This window comes from Ailuropoda melanoleuca, chromosome X, assembly GCF_002007445.2.
Source record: "Ailuropoda melanoleuca isolate Jingjing chromosome X, ASM200744v2, whole genome shotgun sequence".
Classification (NCBI taxonomy): Eukaryota; Metazoa; Chordata; class Mammalia; order Carnivora; family Ursidae; genus Ailuropoda; species Ailuropoda melanoleuca.
In genome coordinates this window covers 108,693,756-108,712,879 of record NC_048238.1, presented here as the reverse complement: position 1 = coordinate 108,712,879, position 19,124 = coordinate 108,693,756, and the positions used below count along the sequence as shown (strand labels likewise).

General features: G+C 43.1%; 1 protein-coding gene and 1 pseudogene across 4 annotated transcripts in view; one reads left to right on the top strand and one right to left on the bottom strand.

Annotated features, from left to right (window-relative positions):
• Positions 1–18,891, bottom strand: part of MTM1 (myotubularin 1) — a 94,899-nt gene extending 76,008 nt beyond the window's left edge. For all 4 annotated transcript variants that reach the window (XM_034648811.1, XM_034648812.1, XM_034648813.1 and 1 more), the window contains exon 1: positions 18,798–18,891. The gene's annotated coding sequence lies outside the window, so the exon portion shown is untranslated. The remainder of the gene's footprint in view (positions 1–18,797) is intronic.
• On the top strand, positions 10,462–10,560 carry LOC117797612 (annotated as a pseudogene).
• Positions 18,892–19,124: the final 233 nt, after the last annotated feature.

Here is a 19,124-nt window from a genome sequence, read left to right as displayed (position 1 = left end):
TAGACTTTTCCCGTGAAACAGACCTTCCAAATTCAGGTACAGAAACCTCTGCCACCATACCGTGTTTCCAAACTAAGAAGCTATTCCCCTCTCTGTTGCATATGAAAAACGTAATTCCACAAAACACCTGCAGCAGACAGAACTATAAACACCTTCAAACAAATGTGGGCCATTTTTACCCTTATTATATAAATCTAAGAACAATAGAATTAGAAAAGAGTTTTGACTTCCACCTCATAGGGCCTCTGTAAGCAAAATCTAAACTCCAAGGGAAGCTCTAGTTCCCATGGTCACCTGACTGGAGATTAATGGCCCTCAATTAGTGGTCTATGCAAACTTTCCATGTACAAAGAGTGATAAAAGGTATGCTGGCCTTCTGTTTGGATTTTACTCAGCGTGCCTTCCTACTCTCTGTTGACGTGTAAATGAAGTTTAAAGACAGTCTTTCTCCGCACGCTTCCTTGAAAGCCATGGAAAGCTACCCAGTCAGAAAACCACTTCTAAAACCTGCCAGTGAGCAAGAAGTTGTACGTAAGTAAGCAGCCTCTAGGTCCAGAATTACAAATCTTTCTGAAGGTGCTCTCTTTACTTGGAAGACTGGGGGAAAAAAGGCCAAATACTTAGGACAGTGCTACTCAATACCACTAGACCCAATGCTCCCTTCGTTAGAGCAAATTCCCATAAAGCCCCCTTTGCTCTCCTGAAATGAAAATCATAGATATTATCAACCTAAACACAATTTCAAAAAATAATCAATATAGTGCCTAAATTCCAGTATAAGGGAGAAACAAAAGGACAGCGATTTATAATAAAATAATGCATTTTTCTTTGTAAAAAATTATTTTTTTACAGATTTATTTATTTATTTGAGAGAGAGAAAGAAAGTGGGGGTGCATGTGAGCAGGGGGAATGGCAGAGAGAGGGATACAAGCAGACTTGGGGCTCGATCCCAGGACCTTGAGACCATGACCTGAGCCGAAACCAAGAGTCAGAAGCTCAACCAACTGAGCCACCCAAGCACCCCTAAAAAATTTTTTTAAATAATATATTTTTCAATACATCACACTAAAAACAAAACATCCCCCCATTTCCAATTTGGCCTCTAGGGCGAGTGTCACCCCCCAATGAGAAGTACTTGAGAGTTCCCTTAGGGTACCTGGAGGGCCTGTACACACAGAATTTACTAAATTAACTTATTCTGATTTTTGCATTAAAGTTGCTTTGACTACAGACCACCCAGAAGGCAAGAAAATGAAAAGGATGCCTTGAGAAACCACTCTGCATAAAAGAGAAATGTTCATATCCCAGCCATTTTGAGACCAGGTACACTATCAATTCAAGTTCCGTATGTGCTCAACCCACATGAAAACAAACGATGCTCTGTAAAACTAGGAGTTCATTTCATTTTTATACATCTTCCTTTGCACAGGGGTTGGCAAACTTTTTCTGTAAAGGGACAGATAGTAAATATTTTAGGCTTTGAGGGCCATATGGACTGTTACAGCTCCTAAACTCTGTGTTGTAGCATTGAAACAGCAAAAGGCAGAGTCACCTCACTGGCTCAGTCAGTAGAGCACGCGACTCTTGATCTTGAGGGCATGAGTTCAAGCCCCACGTTGGGCGTTGAGCTTACCAAAAAAATAAGTAAATAAAACAGTAAAAGGCAATACGGAAATGAAGGGGTGTGCCTGTATTCCAGTAAGATTTTATTTACAAAGACAGGCTGTCACTCTCTGCCTTAAACTATTAAAATAAATGATTTCCAAATGAACTTTCTTTGCCCAAAGTAACAATCGTGTCCTTTTAAACTAAAATATAAGCTATTAGCCATCCCCCAATTTGTAGCTTATACCTTATAAAAATGCACTATGACCAGCTGCAAAACTGTGTGATATTATGGTTGAAAAAAGAAAGGGATTCTGTATTCAGACCAGTTTGTGTTTCAAATCCCAACATTGTCACTTGATTAGTAATAATAGTTATGTACCACTGGACAAACTACAGTTCCTGGTCTGTGAAATGGGCATGATACTATAACACGGAGGCACTCAAATACCAACTCTCCTCGTTCTACAAGAGATGTTTGATGAACTCTGAGTCATTCCTCAAACTGGTGCTAATACACTTGGCTGGATTTTCCATAAAATATATGATGTCTAACACTGCTTAACCATTCTGCATACACACTTTCTAAGATAATCCACCTGATCTTGGCAAGGCTCTGAATAGCCTTAAAGTAGTTTATCCTTAAAGCATGCCAACTTCCGTTAAAAAAAATAGAAAAACAGAACACTCGACTCCTAGCCCAGGGAAACTTTCCACAGGATCCCTAACATGAGGACCTCACCTCATTACCTTCTGTTTTGGCTCAAGGATCTAGAAATATGCTAGAGGTTTCTCAGAGTAAATCTGTGTTTATCCCACAACAGTACCCACCTGTCAAGGCAAGTGGCTTATTCAAATACACACATGCCACACATAGGCATCACAGCTTCTCAATTTGTCTCAGCCACATCAAATCTCAGGGCTAAAGGGGCTTCATTTTGATGATTCTTCTTGGGAAATTATAAAATGTTAAACAGTATTTCACTTAGAAACTCACTTTTTCTATCAGTTTGATATTTACTATTCATTTTTTTTAAGATTTTATTGATTTGAGACAGAGAGAGAGGGAGCAATAGAGCATGAGCAGGGAAAGGGGCAGAGGGGCAGGAAGAAGGACAAGCTGACTCCGCACCGAGCCTGAAACAGGGCTCACCATGGGGCTCGATCTCACGATACTGAGATCATGACCTGAGCTGAAACCAAGAGTCAGACACTTAACCACTTAACTGACTGAGCCACCCAGGCGCCCCTACTATTCATTTTAAAGATCACAATACACTTACCTTACTTCATTAAATGTTGCAAAGACCCTTGGCTAAAAGCAATACAATTCAGATCCAGTGTAGAATACTTTTTGAATCATTTTTTCCAGTGGTTAGTGATGGATTTGAACTGATCCACTCACCCTATTACTTGATTTCCCTCATGACAAATGCCACATCATCAAGACAGCTGATTGGCTTCCACAGCCTGAGTGGTGGCCATGGAACCAAGGTAACTTTTGAAATGCTTCCTGAATTGAAATCGGTATGCTACAGAAACTCTTAGAAAAGTCAACTACTGTCAAGTTAATTTTCTTAATGTACAAAGGCTACCTAGTAATATCACATACATTTAAACAAATGATTAAATCCACCAATGGATTTTGTAACTGTCAAATACCTGCCAGTAAACAAAGTTTTAAAATAGGAACAAGATCAAGTTCCCCATCCACCTGCCAATTTCAAAACTCATGAACCCAGCTAATGTGCTCCATGATAAAACTGCATTTTATTGAACTATTTTTCTCTGTGAGAAACTACAGCAAAAGGTCCATTTTAAATTTGTAAGTGAAAAGTACTTTCTTAAGCAAAAGTTAAGATAGTAGTTGTTGAAGGAAAGAGTAAACATATGGAAACAGTCACAACTATAGTCGTTATGAAGGTGCCAGTCCAGAACATCTCCTTACTCTCCAAGGACCTTCTCAGACTGGCGTTCCTGACAAAGATTCCTCCAACTGGAATCAGTGGTGAAGGGGGAGGAATGGAAAGGAACTAAAGAACAGATGTACAGTTTCTAGAAAAATAGGGAGACAATGAAAGGCCGGAGATGATACCCTTCCACTCAGACCAGTTCCTCCAGCACTTTTACCGGAGGAGGAGCAGAAGCTTTGTTGGCACTGGGTCCTTATTTACTTGCTTCAAGATACAGAAAGCTTTACCTGACTTCCCCATGGGCACGCACGTGCATGGATGCGCACACGCGCACACACACACACCTTGCTTCTCCGTACATTGTACAGATTTCTAATATTTCACTTCTCATGCTGTACTGTCCTCATCCACTGACACTTTGTGCTGTTCGATCTGTGCTTCCTAAGGGCAAGGGCTTTTTCACCTTGTGGCACCAGCGTGCAGCAACCTGGGCGCTCAGTCTATGAATCAATGAATACAGGATCACCCTCACAAACTTTCATGACTTTGGAGACGTTGGTCTTCAGCTATTAAAGGTACCCCAACCTCCCTCCCTAGGGCTGATTTTTGTATTTATAACTCCTTTCCATATCTGTATCATTTTTCATAAATGTAAATATCCCTAAATAATGTTGCTTTTGTGTGGTTTTGGCCTTTTACACATAAATGGAATCATTCCACATTCCTCTGCCTGTTGCTTCGCTCACAAGGCACGGTTGGGAGAGCCATGTATATAGGCGTGCAGAGCTGTGTTCCACACATTTTCACTGCTGCGTGGAAGTCTGTTGTTCCACACCATGTCTTCCGAACTGTTCCAGGTATCGTATTACAAACTGTTCTGCTACAAACATCTTATAAATGTCTCCCACTTCTGGCACAGTTGTAGGAGAACTGCAATGGTATTTTTGTGTCAGATTTCCCAGTACCTTTGTCTGATCTGCTGTAAATATATTTTTTAATTATATGGAGAAGATGGACAATGGATGAAAATATAGGCAAACCAACCACTTGAGATGAAATCTCAGGGTTATCAACACTCTAATTTGAGCAGCAAGGGGGGAAAAGGCAAAATAATGGATGGCAGTCTCTGAGTTTCCTAGGGCTACTCGAACAAAGCACCACAAACCAGAAAGCTTACAAGAGAAATTTCTTCTCTCAAGTTCTGGTGGCTATGAGCCTGAAATCAAGGTATCTGCAAGGCTAGGCTCCTCTGAAGGCACTAGGGGAGGGGCCTTCCTTGCTTCTTCCTAGCTCCTGGTGGTGAGCAGCAGTCCTTGGCATTCCTTGGCTTGTAGCTGCATCACTCCGATCTCTGTCACATAGAGTTGTCCCCATATGTCTGTGTCTTCACATGGTCTTCTCTCTTATAAGGACATCAGTCATATTGGATTAAGGGTCCACCCGACTCCAGTATGATCTCAACTAGTTGTATCTACAACGACCCTATTTCAAAGTAAGGTCCCATTATGAAATTCTTGGGGCTAGGCCTAGCAACATCTTTTGGGGGATGCAATCCAACACATAACAGGCAAGAGATTAGCTACAGAAATTAACAATCTATAAAATGGTCACGTCAACATATGGTTACATTCAGAACAATTAAGTCTGTCAATCCATCTATAAGGATTCACTAAATACCTATTAAATTAACCAGCACTAAAATATTAACATAGCTTCTGAGAAGAAATAATGAAATGACACCAGGCCAACTATTTCTGAGACACTCCTTGCTCGGCATATGTAATTATTTCCAAAGAGGTCCAAAATTAGTTAAGAAATATATACTGGGCAACTACTCTGGACCACAGTAGTAAGTTCTAAAAAGAAATTGAGATAGATCTTCAAGGAGCTAGCAATTAAGTTGGGGAGATGAAAAAATATAAGTGAAATGGCAATAAAGACATTGACTAAGTAGAAATTAAACAGTAATAAAGCCAATCACACAGGTGATACTACACAGTTAAAAAGCAAAACAGAACATTGGCTCGTGGATAATGATCATGGCTTCCATTTACTGACCCCCTACTATGTGCCAGGCATTGTTCTAAGCACAGACGAACACATTCGATCCCCCCAACAACCTTTTAAGGCAACTACTATTACTATCTTCATATCAAAATACACAACCTCAAGGAACAGGAAGGTTAAAGAATATGTCCACCAAGAACTGTCCAAGTGAGAATTCAAACCCAGTCGGTCTGACCCTCTTGCCCACTAACAGGTATTTGTGGCTCTGGTTCTCTAGTACATGATCAAATGAGACGTGAGGAATGTCTTATGCTTACACAGCTGAATACAAAAGGTTTTTTTGGAATTCCATCTCTACATGATAAAATCGGCTGGTCACAAACAGGAACTCTGGCCTCCATTTTACAGACAAGTTAACAAATAGTGCCTCTTCTCCCCACGTCCATGTCTGGGAGGCACTGAACCAGTACATTCCTTCTTGTTTGCCCACTGCGATCTTACTTTGTATCATGTAAGAGTGTTTCAAAGTATATCAAAAAGATGGAAAACCTTCATTATTAGTGGACAAAAATCAAATAAAGACCCCATGAGGTACAACTGTGATGTAAGGACACCTTTGTTAAAACGCCTAGCAGAGCAAATGTAGCTGGAGCTCTTCAAAGCAGTCTCTTTTGTTGGTATGCGCTAATTCCAGTAACACTGCTACCATTCAGAGTATTTTTTAAAAGATTTTATTTATTTGAGAGAACATGTGCAAAAGAGCATGAGTGTGGGGGAGGGGCAGAGGAACAGGGAGAAGCAGGCTCCTGGCTCAACAGCGAGCCCGACATGGGACTCGACATAGGACTCGATCCCAGGATCCTGAGATCATAACCTGAGCCAAAGGCAGATGATTAACCAAATGAGCCACTTAGACGCCCCATTACCATTCAAAGTATTCTTCCAGTTCTTCTCTTGAAACTGCCTTTAGAGTTTAGAGCTACATAAAACATCATCTCATGAATTTACCGTATCTCAGTTTTTCAGTGAAAAATAATGCTTCCCACAGCATGGGTGCCCACTCCATTTAACAGATGAGCCTCAAAATTATTTTGGCCTCAAACCAAATGCCCAGTCCTCACTCAAAGATTTAATACCACTGAGGATATTTTTAAAAAGGTGCCTGAAGGCAATTCCAAAGAGTTCCAGAAATGGGCTGGATAGTTTTGGAGTTTCCTGTCCCTTCTCTACATGGGCCAGAAGGAAAAAGCAGCAAGTGAAATTTTTGAATGTTGCCAACTGTTGCAAATGCTGGGCATGATACATCTTTATTAGTCCTAATTTACAAGAGCAGGCTGACCTTGAGGGTTAGCAGAGATCAGCAGGAGGACTAGCTAGCCTGCCCAACAGGCAATTTGTCATAATAGTTAAGAGGAGTGTCCAAAGGAATCTCCAAAGATTGGCTTCATTAGATGCCTTGGAGATTCAGAAACAGAATGACATGCAGTGATCCAGAGTAGGGCAGTCAGTCATAAATACAGTGGTCAACTACCCAAGCTATACAGAAAGGTGAAGGACCGAACACACACACTTCTGAAAGTTGGCACTATTAGCAGAGAGAAGGTTTTCAGAGATGTGAGAAAATAATCTAAGGAAAAAGGCAGAAATAAAAAAGGCAAGGAGATGAAGAGGAACCAAATCAAGTGTCAGAAGGATAGCAAAGAGAAGATGAAGAAATGCCAGTACTGTAACAATGACATATACGTATCTGACAGAGAATTTCCATGGCTTTTGAAGGAGCAATATATGCTGCTCCACAGAAGAATTTTTAAAAATTCCTATGCTCCAGATGGCAATTCTGTTGTCAACACCAGGAGGAAAAGCTGGACAGTGGTGGTTGGTAATGGACAGTAATGTGGTGAGTAGACAAGGCTATTCATGACGTATACTATCTTCCTTGTAACTGAGACATGGCTTCTACAAACATAATTCAACATCTAATCATGATAAAAAAAAAAACCTCAGCAAACTAGGAATAGTCAAGAGTACCTATGAAAAACCTATAGCTAACATCATACTTAATGATGAAAGATGGAATGCTTTCCCATTAAGTGTGGGAACAAGGCAAGGGTGGTTATTCTTACTGCTTTCATTCCATGGCTCTTAGAGATCCTAGAAAGCTTACTAAGGTAAGGAATAAAAGTCATAACATACTGGGAAGAAGTAAAATCGTATCTGCAGACAACACGATCATGTATGCAAAAAATCCCAAGAATACTGTACAAGAACTACCAGAACTGGTAAGTAAATTTAAGAAGGTTGCAGGATATGCAGGTCAACATAAAAATAAATGATATTTGTATTGCTAGCATTGAAAAAATGGACATGATAGTGTAAAAAATCATCTACATAATATAAAAAATGAATTCTTTATTGGGGCGCCTGGGTGGCTCAGTCGTTAAGTGTCTGCCTGCGGCTCAGGGTGTGATCCCAGCATTCTGGGATCAAGCCCCACATCAGGCTCCTCCGATGGGAGCCTGCTTCTTCCTCTCCCACTCTCCCTGCTTGTGTTCCCTCTCTAGCTGGCTGTCTCACTCTCTGTCAAATAAATAAAATCTTTAAAAAAAATTAAATCTTTAGGGATACATTTAACAAAATGTGTACTAGAACCATGCATGGAAAACTATAAAACACTGCTGAGAGAAACTGAAGATCTAAATACATGGAAATATATATCCCGCTCAAGGATCAGAAGACTCAATATTGGTATGATGTCAATATTGATCTGGAGATTTGATGCCATCCCTAGCAAATCCCAATGGGCTTTGTTGCAGAAATTGACAAGACGATTCCAAAATTTATATGGAAGGGCAAAGGAACAATAGCCAAAACAATCTTGAAGGGGAAAAAAAAAGCTGGAGTACTTCCACTATCCAATTTCCAGACTTAACTAAAAATGCCTCAGTAATCAAGACAGTGGGATACTGGCAGAACTAGTTAGCCTGCCCAACAGGCAGCTTGCCATAATAGTTAGAAAAGTGTCCAAAGGAATTGCCAAAGACTGGCTTCAGGATTAGACCCATCTTTTGGAGGTCCTAGCAACAGTCAATTGATTTCCAACAAAGGTACCAAGGTAATTCAGTGGGAAAGGATAGTCTTTTCCACCAAGGATGCTGGAACAATTTGATTACCATACAGAAAAATATGTGAATATTGACCCTTACTTCACACAATATACAAAATCAAGTTGAAATGAAGCATAGAAGTATTATTTTTAGGGGCACCTGGGTGGCTCAGTCGGTTAAGCATCTGACTCTCGATTTTGGTTCAGGTCATGATCTCAGAGTTGAGAGACTGAGCCCCATGTCAGACTCTGTACAGCGTGCAGTCTACTTGGGATTCTCTCCCTCCATCTCCCTCTGCCCCTCCCCCTCCACTGTTTGCAAGTGCTTGCTCTCTGTCTCTCAAATAAATAAATCTTTTTAAAAAGTATTAGTTTTATATTGCTGCATAACAAACTTAGTAGTTGTAAACAACACACATTAATTATCGTGCAGTTTCCATGGGTCAGGGGTCAGGAGTTAGCACAGCTTAGCTGGATCCACTCCTCAAGGTCTCACAAGGCTGTAAACTCAAGTGAAGGGGATTTTACAGGGTCTGAACCTGGGGTGGGGGGGACATAAGAGATCTAAACGTAAGCGCTAAAACTACAAAAGTCCTAGAGGGAGACACAGGGGAAAATCTTTGTGAACTTAGGTTAGGCAAAGATTTCTTAGAACACAAAAAGCATATACCTTAAGAGGAAAAAAATGATAAACCTGACTTCATCAAAATTAAAAACCTTGCTCTTTCAAAGGCACAATTAAGAAAATGAAAGGGTAAGCTGTAGCTTGGGAAAAAGTACTCGCCAATCATAGATCTCATAAAGGTCTTATAATCAAAATATATAAAGAACTCATAATTTAATAAGACAGGCAGTCCAATAAGAAACAGGCAAAAGATTTGAGCAGATGCTTCACCAAAGAAGATATACAAATGGCCAATAAGCCCAAGAAGAGATACTCACTGCCCATCATTAGTCATTAGGAACATGCAGATTAAAGTCACAGCGAGCTACCATTACACACCCACTAGAATGGCTACAATTTCACCAGACAATAACAAGAGTTGATGAGGATATGGGCCCAAGCAGAACTCTCATACTCTACTTTGCCAGTGGGAATGCAAATTGGTACAAGTACTTTGGAAAACAGTTTGACCGTTTCTTGTGAAGTTAAACACACACTAAGCATACTGCCCAGCAATGTCGCGCCTAAGTATTTACACAAATGAAAACACAAGTCCACACAAAGACCGGTAAGCAAATGTTCATAGCAGCTTTATTCACCATGGCCAAAAACTCAGTCAACTCAAATGCTCATGAACTAGTGAATGAACAAATCACTGTGGAACACTACTCAACAACAGAAAGTCACCAACTGTGGATCTGTGAGACGACATGGATGAATTTGAAAAGCATCATGCTAAGTGAAAGAAGCCAGCCACAAAACACTATAAAACCTACCCTCAACACATCTCAAAGAACTACTGGTATTCAGACCACAGTCTCTAACCATAATGCAGTGCAGTTAGAAATCAGTTCTAAAAATACCTAGAAAATGTATTCGTAAATTTAAAAATATACTTCTAAACCCACAGGTGAATGAAATAATCACAACAGAAATGAGACAATACTAAGACTAAATAATAATAATTCTAATGTTTTGAAAGATCCAAACCACAAAATAAATCCAGAGAGAAGAAAATGAAGAGTGATTTCCAGGATATATTTTAAGTGGGAAAAAAAAGAGAGGCTCAATAGTGTATGTAATATTCTTTTTTGGTGTAAGGGGGGAAATGCAAATGTGTGTGTGTGTGTGCGCACATGCACACGCGCACAGAAGAAACAGAAGACAGCTTGCTTTGGCAGCACATATACTAAAATTGGAACGATAGAAGATTAGCATGGCCCCTGTGCAAGGATGACACATGGATTTGTGAAGCGTTCCATATTAAAAAAGAAGAAGGAGAAACTAAAACCTAATGTTGATTACCTGGGATGGGGGTGGGGGGGCAGGCACAGAACTCCTAGTAAGAGGCAGGGATGCAAGTTAGGCTTTTCGAAATACACCCTGATGTAAATCTGACTTTAAAATTATATAAAGCTTTTACTCATTAAAAATTAATCAAAAAGAAACTGGTGAATATAATTATGTTCATTCATTTCCACATACTGACAAACATCATACTACATAACCACAACTGACAAACCTCTGGTAAGACTAAGAAAAAAAAGAAAGGCACAAACAATACTAAGATTTAAAAATGAAAAGACAGGGGCACCTGGGTGGCACAGTCAGTTAAGTGTCCGACTCTTGGTTTCGGCTGGGGTCCTGACCTTGGGGTGGCGGGATTGAGCCCTGTGTCTGGCTCAGCAGAGTCCACTTGGGGAACTCTCTCCCTCTGCCCCTCCCGCTCCTTCTCCCCTTCTCTCCCTCCCTCTCCCCACCCTCCGAAATAAATAAATCTTAAAAAAAAATAAAAAGAATGAAAAGACAGTCATAAACTCAGAAATGGCAGATATTAACTGGTAGTTGAAAATCTTCCCACACCGAATATACCAGGCCCAGGTGGCTCTAGGGGCAAGTCCCACCAAACATCCAAGAATTGAGGTAATTCCAATCGTATAGGAACTTTCAGAGACCAGAAAAAGGGAATACGTATTCTCACTCACTTTACAAGGCTAGCAAACCGATACTAGGCAAAGACAGCACAGGAAAGCCAAATCTCACTCTCAAATACAGATGTAAAAACCCTGAAGAAAATACTACCAGTCAAGTCCAGTGGTAAGAAACACGCTGGTTTCAAGCCAGCAGGCAAACCTGGCTAATGCTACAATGTCATATTAGAAAATCCCTTAAAATACCCCATCAGCTTAACAGGTTCCAAGAGGGGAAAAAAACAGAGCACCGTAAAGGCAAAAAAGGGGTTTGATATCATTCAACATCCACTCAGAGCAAAGCAAACATGCGCTAGAAGTGTGCCTACACAAAACCTAAGGTAAACCTAGGACTTCGTGGTGTAATACGGAAAACATGCTGCTTTCTCAACTACAGCTCCGGGGCCCCACCCCAAACCCCGGAATCAGAAACTCCAGGCTGGCCACCAGGGAACCTGTCATTTGGGAAACGCCCTCAGGTGATCCTGAGGCGGCTGGCTACCCAAAGTCAAGGTGCCAGCAACAGAGCCACGCAGGTGCAACATCGGCATCACCTGGGAGCTTGCTGTAACTGAAGCCAGACCCACTGAGTCAGAATCTGCATTCAGACCCAAAGCGCGCGTCGTTCTCAGCGCACCCAGGCTGGAGACACGCTCCTATAGCAGCTGCTCTGGAGCTGAGCGGCAGGCAGAGCACCGCACAAAATGCGCAGGTTTGATCTCCCCCAGGATTAAGTACATCTGAACGTCAGTGGGTGGGGCCTGGGCAGCAGGTCTTTAAAGCTCCCAGGTGATTCTAAAGAGCAGCCAGCGTGTCAAACCACTGATCTGCAGTTTTCCTGCACATGGAAACTTCTATTTAGGGGCTCTACATGCTCTTGGGTGAGCCAGAGAAGAAGGGCGCGATCCTTGAGTTCTTTGAAGATACCCCTGAGAAAAAAGCCTGCATTTCACACATATGCCACTGGGGAATTCTTCATACTGCTTACCAAACTAGAACGGAGGAAAGAACGGTCTTCAATAAAGTGGGGATGTTGTGAGGATTCAAATGGAATGTACATAATTAGAACGGGCAAAGGGTTTGCCACAGGTTACATGGATCGTTAATGCAAGTTATTACTGAGGCGACCCCGGCTCTAGCTGCTCTTCAGGCACTGACAGCAAATCTGATGACATCATCAGCAAATCAAGGCCAGGATGTATCTCTCAAAGCTGCACTGTCCAACACGGAGGCCGCTAGTCCACGTAGCCCCTGAACACCTGAAATACAGCTCGTCCAACTTGAGGGACGCTGTAAATGTGAAGTACATGCCAGATGTTGACAACTTCATACAAAAAGGGGGAGGGGATGCCTCTCACTAATAATTATACTGATTGAATGTTGAAATGATAATATTTTGGATATACTAGGTTAAATATATTATAAAAATTGGCTTCATCTGTTTCTTTTTTAACGGGGCTACTAGGAACATGGATTATACATGTGGCTCGAATTATCTTTCTAATGGGCCACAAGGTCTCAAAGGATCCTGGGGAAGCCAGGATGTGAACTACTATTTAACCAGTCTTTTCAAACCTTAATTTACATACAGATCACCTAGGGGTGTCATTAAAATGCAGATTCTTGGCTGGGTAGATCTGAGGGGCCTCAAATTCTGCATTTCTCCTGAGCTCCCAGGAGTTGAGGAAGAACAAGAGCATCAGGAGTTGAGGAAGAACAAGAGCATCAGGACAATTAGCAACAAGGAAAAACTGTTCTGCGACGTAGAAGTGATGGGGACCTCTGGAGAAATGATCATCTCATGTCAGAGTTGATAACAGCAAAGAAAGGAAATGGCCAGCGGGGTCGCACTCAGCCTCAACTTTAAAAACTCGGTTTGTTCTGCCTCATGTCAAGAACTTCAAAGAGGTGAGGGCCGGCTCCAATTGCCCTCCATCTAGGGACTTCCCTTCTTTCTCAGATGTGGAACCATCAGGGTGGGCAAGGAACAATTCAGAACCAAAAAGCTCAAAACGGAATGTCCACTGAGGTTTCGCATATCCTGCCCGCCACATGACTAGCACCGATGGCAGTGTCCTCCTCGGGTCTCCCTGAAACCAAGTGCGGATCTTCCTTCTCACTGTGACCCACCAGTACTACTGACAAGCCATGGCTGGGGGGTCACTGGCCTGCAGGTACATTTCTCCTTTTAGCAAAACAGCTCAGGCCAATTCCAGGACTGCTGAAACAAACCCTGACAGCACAGTCCCTGTTCTCCTGAGTCCCCACATAAGTCATCTCAGGGCTATAAAGGAACCTAAGGGTCAGACGAGGGCATTTCCAGCACCACCATCTGATGCCATGAATCGCCTTTATGATCACCTCTGCCTCAAGAGCTCCCGTGAAGGGAAAAGCATGGCGCCGTAACATAGCAGCCTGCTCCATTTTAAGAGACTCTGGGAAACAGTGCTTCCTTCTCATGGAAAGCCCAAGGACATGATATCAACATATAACAATTGTCACAAGCTAAAGAGAGGACATCACTGTGTTGTCAAGGTCTGTAGGCAAGGGAATAAGAACAGAACGAGTTACAAACAAGTTACTTTTATTTTTACTTTCAATTATTACCCTTCAACTTCCCTTACCCCTTCCCACCCCCAAACATACCAACAAGCAAAGCGAAAATGAACCTATTCTAAAACTGCTCATGACAATAGTCCAAAAATCCAGAGGTTGGGAATGCAACATGTGAGACATCTCCCATCACTTTCTTACTCATTTGCTAATTGACCACAACAAGGAAGACTGACCATGAGCTCCATTTCATCTTGCAGTCTGGGGATATGGTCTCTGTACATACAACCGAATTTGATGAAATGGACACACCAAACAACTCTGAACTATCCCCTCCTTGTCCAGTTCAAGTCAAAGAGCATTTACTAAATGTCTACTGTGTGTGGAGGGCCACGTTAGGTTTCACCTGCCCGGGAAAAAACGTCTCCAACCTCAGCCTCCTTCTGCACAAGCTCGGAAGATGAAACAAGTACTACTGAAATATGCAGGTATTCCATATCAAGACAAAGAGAGGACGCGCAGCAGTACTGGATAAACACGAGCACGCAACATTTCCAAGAGCTACTTAGGAGTCATTTCAAGATACTGAGAACCAACTTCAAATAACAAGAAAAGAGCACTCTGCCTTGGTTCTGTTGGAACACAAAAGGCAGCATAGACCTGGAGAGCGATCAGGCCCTGCATTCCTCCCAATCCGAAGCCCCTAAGTGAGAGCGCCTCAAGCTGCATTGAGGAGCTAACATAAGGTGTTGATTTGAAAAAGGAAAGATTTTCATTCTGAAACACTTCAGAAAAAGGCAGGCAATATTCCCTGGTGCAGAGATCGCCTTGCTATTGCCCTGTGACTGTTGGTCATACAGCACTACCATTTTAGGAATCAATAAAATCGAAGCTCGTGAGTACCAATGGCTTCGGGGCCATTTAAGAGAGGCAATCAAACACTTGCATATTTCAATGGCGGCAGAAGAGGGAAAGCAAGACAGAGAGGCCGCACCTACAGTTATGGGGGAGGGCGACCAAGAACAGGAAGGACCCTGCTCTCTTACACCAGTTCACCAAATATCGACAGCCTATATAATACATGAATGCAATAATAATAATGCTGCACAGCCTACAAAAGGGTACTGATGTACATTTCATTCTCTGGAAAGCTCTGGGAGCTTGGTGGGGCTCACTGCTCTGTCTTAGAAATGGAAGAGGCAGCAGCAGTGAGGTAAAATGACTTATCCAATGTCACAGAGTTAAGAAGGGGCAGAAATAGGACTTGAACCTGGCTTCCGGAATCCAAACTCAGGAAGCTTTCGGCCACCTCACACAGACAAAGGGCTCCTTTACCATTCCTTGTTCCTCAGATAGAAACAGACAGAAAGCACTGGTGCATCATGCCAGTGTTCTAAAGAGGTGTTCGCTGCATTCTTGAAAAGGACGAGATTGTCTAGATGCTCAAGTGGAAAAATACATTGTAAACATTTAACATGAAAAACTGTCCTCCAACTACAGGATGGCAACTGGATCTCACTTGACTAACTCCGACTGGGTCTCCTGGTACCCTCCTGCTTTCAAAGCAAAGGAACTGGAAGAAGGGCTTTTTTGCTCGTCATGTTTGTAAAAAAAACAAAATATGGCCTCAAATAATTTCTGAGTCTAAATAGTAAAGGGAACTTAACCCTGCAGGAACTGTGGACACTGCTGCCAATGTCACCTGAAACTAAAACAGCTTGAGTCAGCCATGAAATGCAGAGAAATGGCTAGAAAAAAATCACACTTACTAGATGTCCAAAAGTGTAATAGGGCGTGTCTAGAATCATTTCTTTTTCTTTAAAGGCAAAGTGGTCCCCCGGGTGACTCAGTTGGTGAAGCGTCAGACTCTTGATTTTAGCTCAGGTCAGATCTCAGGGTCCTGGGATCAGCCCCTTGTCAGGCTCCATGCTCAGCAGGGAGTCTGCCCAGGATTCCCTCTCTCCCTCTGCCCCTCCCCTCATTTGCACGCTCGCGCACTCTCTCTCAAATAATCTTTAAAAGCAAACAAGGGAGTTCCATGTAGTTCTAGTCAGTAACAGCTAACTTTTCTTGAGTGCCTACTATGTGCAAGATACTATTCCAAGCACTTGACATAGATTATCATTCAGTCTGGCCAACAACCCTTTGAGGTAGGTACTACTCATATTATTATTTTCATTTTACAGGTAAGGACACTGAGGCACAGGGGTAAGTAACTCCCCCGAAGTCACACAGGTAATATTAGAGCCAGGATTCAAATCCAGAGTCAATACCTTACAGGCAAATGGCAGCCCCTGTCCCTCCCCCATCTGCCAAAAAAGAATAATGAACTGAGAAACTAGAAAATAAAGAAAGCAGAACTTCAAAGAGGTCAGACGCAGGGAAGGGAAATTACTAAAGAATAATGAAAGCAACCTCTTATTCTTCTATAAAATTAAAAAAACTTTAGAAATAACAAGAAACTCTGGCCTTTGAAATCCTTTGGCGACCAGTTCAAAATGTTGCCTACTAAGCCTTGAAGAGGCTCTGCTTTTCTCTTGATTTTGGAGCCCTCAATAAGAGCAAGAACCACATGTTCTTTCAGTGGTTTTTAAAGTAACTACATTTTGTTAATCCTCCTTTCATTTTGGAACAAAAGATATTTGAGTTTTTTTAAATAACTTTAGTCATTTTTCAGAACCTGTAAAAATGACAAAATTTGCTTTGAGGCCATTGAACATACAGAATATGAGAGAACCGAAAAGGTACTAAACAGATGAACTTGTATAGTAAGCCATCATGCATACCATTTTACTAGCACTTTAGTTTTTAAGAAGTTGAATGCTTCTTAAGCTACAGCTAACATCAAAATGAGCTCGTTTCTTTACAAACCACACAACCCAAAGATTGATGATGGCTTCGGATGGTAGGTTCTCAGTACAAACCAGAGTGCAGGAAGAGAAATCCCTGTGTAAGGTAGCCTGAGGCAGGCAGACACTGGCATGAAATCAACAAGGAATACTGACCTCAGCAGAGCCTTCTGTAGCTAGAGCAAGGGAACTACTGAGACAGGGAGTGGCTGGAAGACCACCTCCCTAGGTGTTTGAAAGCACTTACTGTTTGCATGTAAGAGAAAAAAATGCAAGTAAAAATGAGGCTGGGATGAATTTATGATCCAAGAGGCAATCGCCAGAGAAATGACAGCTCCACAGAATCTCTTTGATTTAGACAGATTTACTTTTGGATTTCGTTATTTGCTTTAATGGAGCAGCAGCTGATACTCTAAAACTAACAATTCAATGTTAATTCCCAAGTCACTCTCAAACATGCCAGCCTGTTTAACTGACATCATAGAATTTCAGAGCTCTGTTTTTCTACATAGTACTCATCTCCACTAGAAAATATATCATTGCTTATTTTTTTAATTGTCTGCTTCCCCACACATAAGTTCTGTAAGGCAGGGACTTAGTCTGTGATGCTGTCTGCTGTCTTCTCGGTGCTTGGGACATCACACACACCCTATTCTGGGTTTAATGGGTAAAAGAAGCCACTGACAACTTGATAAATATAAGTCAGAACTTTAAGGTAAGGAGACCCAATTGTTTAACAGCGCTTAATAGCTAGAATCTAAAAGCCCCAATGAATCTTCTCTACTTTCACTGGTTTGAATCTACTCCGTGGTGTAGAATCTGTCAAGGATAGATTTGGTTTTGTGAAACAACAAAAAGTCATTGAGTCAAATATGGGGATTAATAAGTGATCATGCCCAAATTATTTGTTGGATGAAAGCAAAATGTGTCTAAAAATTAACACGCCTAATTGTCTTATTTGGCTGGTAAACTGGTTCTGAAGGAAATTCAAAATGGTTTGAACTATAGCAAAATCACTGGCTCAATCTCAAGGCTTTAAGGTGGATACTTTACAAGGAACAAAACTAAGCTGTGATTAAAAAAAAAAAAAAAAGTACCCGGGTTAGACAGAGGCCAAGATACTCCCCCAGAGACCAGAGTTGTGATTATTAGCTTTGCCATTAGGTTGCCCCAAGTCCTGGGTCATATTATTAAAATATTATACAGCGTTACACTCTCTGGGCCTCAGTTTCCCCATCCTGGAAACGAACTACTATGAACTTCAAGGTCCCAGTCAATTCTAATATGCTATTATTTCATTCTCGTGAAGGTCTTTATGTCTATTTAAAAACTAGTCATAATTCATTCCACCTTATACTTAGTATGTGTCTATAAAGCCCATAATATAATCTTTGCAGCAGATTCATCTCATATTTGCTTAGGCAAAAACTAAAATTAGTTTTCACTTCCTGAGCGCAGCAAAAGACAGTTAAGGGAGGCAACCCAGCAAAGGGCGCTTGCTCGTGCCTGTGCACACTTCCGACTGCGTATCAGGGAACTAACCGTTCCCTCTCAGATCTCCTCTCAACTGTTGCAAAAGCAGATAAACCTCCCGTGCGTGACACCGAAACTCTGTTAGAGAGACCTCATGGGGCTTCCTGGCCAGCGCCAGGCTGCGGCCGCTCCGCAGGACCCACGGGGGATGCGGTGGACACCCACCCCAAGTGGAGGGCCAAGGCGAGGACCAGCCGCGGCGCGTCGCGGGGGAGGCAGGACGGCTGCCCAGGCTGCCCGCCGCCCCAGGACTGGGAAGCAAAGTCCGGGAAGCGGCCGCGACGCCCCCAGAGTTCCCCCCTCGGCCCCGATCCCCGTCCCGACCTTCGCCCGTCGCCGGCCCGGGACCTTGGGCGGGGAGAACATGAGGAAGCCGGAGGCACCTGCCTGCGGCTCCCCGGCCTCACTCAGCCCTGGCCGGCAGGGACAGCGAGGCGCTCCGGCGAACCCCCCCCCCGCCCCACCTACACCCGCGGGTGCTGCGAGGACCCGCCAGACCCGTCGGCCCGGGGAGTCCCAACTTCCTCCTCCCTGGGCCCCTCACCACAGATCCCCGCAGCGCCCGGCTCAGAGCCAGGCCAGCGGCGATCTCGCACCCACCTCGGGCTCCGGGCGCCACCGCCGTTGCCAGGCTGCTCGGCTCCCGGGCCCCGCTCCGCCCCCTCCAGGGGCCGCCCCCTGCGGGCTCCCCGCCTCTGGCCACCGCCAGCCGCCCTCCTCCGCGCGCCGATTGGCGGGAGTGTGTCACGTGACATGGGTGAGGCGGGCGGAAGGCGCCGGGAAAGCCTTGGCAGCCGCCCCGAGGGGCGGGGTTCTTCACCCGGGAGGCTGCTGGGAAGCCGTCTTTGAAAGGTCCGGCGCGTGGAGGCATCTGGAAGTTGTAGTTCTAAATTACGATGCCAGTGGGCAGGGCCCAGATGCTAGGAG